Below are 3,959 nucleotides of genomic sequence, written 5' to 3' on the forward strand. Positions count from 1 at the left end.
ACAGGTTCATCCTATGATGAAAACTTTGCTTCCTGCAAGAAATGGAATTTTCCAGGATGGTATTGCACAAATGCATCCAGCGAGATTTGTCCAGCCGTGATTTGATGAACACGAGGATGAAGTTTAACATCTGCCTTGACCCTCACAGTCACCTGACCTCAATATATTTGAACCGAATTGAATTTATTTTAGAGTGTTGTTGTTGTTTCTAATGGCGCTTGTCCTAGACAAGCCCACTGTCTTTAAAAAGTCGTCTTAGATTAAGCCAAGGGTACGTCTCTCGTTATTACAGAACGATTTAGCTACACACACATCACAACCCTTTCGACGGGGGTGGACTTCATTCATTCGTTTCATTCGCTCATCCACAGATCGTAATTTAGACCTGAATCAGAGAATTATCACCCCCCAGTGGTATTACTCTCGACATGGAGGAATTTGTGACCACGACAGATTTATACGCGCGTCAGTCACCCCACACGCTGGGAGTATTCGAACTGCGGGGTTTGAACTCGCAACCCAAGTAACGCGAATCCAACGCCTTACCAACCAAGCTATCCCGGCCTTCATTTTAGAGCGTTCGATACAGAATCGATATCCTTCACTGGCATCTCTCCCAGAACTTTCACAATATCTTCAGAAAGAATGCTACAATCTTCCTCTAAACGCTATTCAATATCCCTAACCGATCTGGCACGTTCCTCTAATAATACGTGTACCACAGGTTGGTAATCTTTTGTTTAGACTACTATTAAATAGAAATAACGATCTTCCTCGTATAAAACTGTGGATCTTAGGTAAGGTCTTGAACGCCAAAGTGCCCAGATTTTCATTTTCAGAATCCCATACATGATAATTATTTGTTTCAAAGCATAGTAAAGAAAGCCATACTTGTGTTTTAATAAAGTAGCGTTGGCGAACAAAAAATGCGACCTTTGGCATGTATCTAGCGTTTTCATTACATTTGTCTTACAATCTTCGGTGATTAATTGTTGTCATGCGGTGAATATATAAATATCAGAAAACCAAACATGAATTTTGTACATCTGTTTTCTGACCGATTGAAACCAAAATTTGACGTAGGACTAAAATGGTCGTCACAAGATCATATACCAAATAACTCTGATTTAAGTTATTCGTTTCTGCAGAGGCACAGACTAGTAGATGTTCAATCCTTTGAAAAATTTGATTGAAAATTCTACATTTTAGAGAAAAAACTACACTTTAGATGCTGAAGATAATGTACAAATTTCATTCACCTAAGCTGCTACATTTTTGAATTATCGCGTTTACATGCGTGCGAAAGTACAGATCGACAGACAGTCCATCCCCTTGATGTTTTTGGTTTCAAACTGGACACAGATTTGCATTTAAAATGTTTTCAAAATGTTATCTATCTAACTTTTTACGTTGTCTAGTAATCGTGTTAAATTATAGGAAAGCGGCTGACAGAAAGTTTAGTTTAGTTTTTCAAAATGGATATCTGCAAAAGTTGATAGAAATCTACAAGTTTGGTGTGAAGTCCACATCCCCAAACTTCATCCATTTAGTTCAAAGTTAGTAAGTTAGATTTAGTTTAGTTATATCAAGGTTTTCCGTCTTAAAACAACAGTACAGCTATTTGGAGATAGACCTCGCAATTTTAAACCGCGGTCAGATGACGAGGGCAATACCTGAGCTGCCATCTCCCTCTGCAAACTTCCAGCAGGAGGCTGTTTGGCCTTGACGAATTTAACGTGCACCAGACCTGCGTACACGACGGTTTTTCGGCGGAATCCGGTCTCGAACCTAAAACCCTCTAGCTTCGAAGCCGAGACCTTACCACCTGGCTACCGCGGCCTAAGAAAATTTCAAAAATGCGTTTTACGGATTCCGGAAGGTATAGGTTGTAAATTCTTCGAAATTACGAGATCAGACTTTCTGATGATTATAATAATTTCACACTGCATACTTAGAATCAAAGAAAGTAAAAAGTTGCAAATAATAAGCAAAGTTTTTCCTCTTCAGCTTTTAACACTGGAGGGAAGGCACGCGATTAAATATTTCATGAAATGATGACAGTGCTTTGAATTACAACTTAGCAAGGAAATATATTATTACAAGTTGTGCAAAAAATGCTATTTTTTTTTTGAAAAATTACAAAATTTAATACAATTTTCGCGACAGTTAAATTATCAATAAAAAGAAAATTTAAAAAATTTAAATGGTGTAAAATCACTTTGGTGTTATTATATTTTCAATAGTGATCGCGGAAATGCTTAAACTCTGGTTTTATTTATTAATTAGTTTAATACTTACTGCAAGTTCACACACACACACACACACACACACACACACACACACACACACACACACACACACACACACACACACACACACACACACACACTTTTTTATTATTTGAAGAGAGCATATTAAGGTGTGTACTGTTCAACATCTGAAATGAGTTCCGCATGCTTTATTGTTAACAATTCAATCTATTTCATTTTAATTCATTTACAGATCATGATACATTAATCATGATACATTAATTCATTTACAGATTTATGACTGGGTTACGAACTGATCATCAATCGGATTTAAAATTTTTCAATTTTAATTTCATTAAGTTCTCTTTCAAAAATTGCAAATGATCTTGCTTCATGCAAAATTAAAAGATCATGCGTATGTGTAATTATTGTACACCAGCTGCCTATGGCCACCAGCTGATTCATTGGGGATAATATTATTGTTTTTTTCAATTAAATATCTTTTTCATAACTTAGAGTTCATGAATCATCAAAGAAATTATTTTTAAGCTAGATATTTCAAAAGATTTCTTTAAAACAAGATAACTTTTTTTTTTGTTAAAATAAAATCTGAAAATTTTTTTGCAGAAGATTTCCCCTTTGGAAATTTAAATCTGCATTGTCTGCCAAGAGAAGAAAAATTAAGACACAAAATGAACCGAAATGCATTTCTCATCACATTATTCACCTCAAAGATTCGATGATGTTCCTTAGTGGCAATTCTATTTAACTTTTATAATGAGATGAATTCAAGGTCGCTAGGTTCTTACTTAAGTTTAGATAGTTAAAAACTTTATTATCAAAAGTAAGTTAATCTTTTGGAAAAAAGAAAAGTGTTCGCTGTAAATTAAATAAGTGATGTTGGCCAATAGTGAATTTATCTTTCAACATCAGGCACTTAAATTTTAAGGTCATTCAAGAGTAGGCTCATTATTATTTTGTGTTGCATTTAAGGCTAAGTACACGTGGTTAATAATGGGGTTCAATTTGAATTAAAAGCATAACGACAACTTTTTTTCCATTTCTATAAAGTTAAAAAATTTATAAGCTTATGAAAAATGCAACTTTTTGCGATTTTTCCGTTATATCATTTTGGAAGTTTTTTATTAGCTATTTTTTTACGTTCTAGTATATGAAGTATACAGAAAGTATTGTAATCATGAAAAAGTTCGAACTCAATATTTTGACGAATCTCCATATTTTAGGGTTTCCTGATTCAAGTAGCTTATATTTGTCTGTCTATCTGTTTGAGACAAAGATAATTCAAAAACATTTTGAGCTAGATGGATGAAATGTGTTATGCAATCTTTACACCAAATTTGAAAATATATATCAAATTTTGAACAACTTCCGTTCTGGGAAAGTCTGTTTGTCCGACTGTTCGAAGATAAATCAATACGATAGCTACAAAACGAAGATATCTAGATAAATAAAATTCGGTACATAGATTAAACTTTTATAATTTAAACACCATCAAAATTTGAGCTAAATTTATAGAGGGTTTGATTGTCTGTCGGTCTGTACGTTCAGAACGTGGTAATTCAGAAATGCAGTGACTTAAAATATATCAAATTTAGTACGGGAGTATTTTTTGGTACAAGTATAGATTTGTATCAAATTTTTGTTTCATTCGATTTTGAAGAACGCGTCTAAAACAAAATTTTGTTTTTG

This window comes from Argiope bruennichi, chromosome 3 (genome assembly GCF_947563725.1).
Source record: "Argiope bruennichi chromosome 3, qqArgBrue1.1, whole genome shotgun sequence".
NCBI classification, from domain to species: Eukaryota; Metazoa; Arthropoda; class Arachnida; order Araneae; family Araneidae; genus Argiope; species Argiope bruennichi.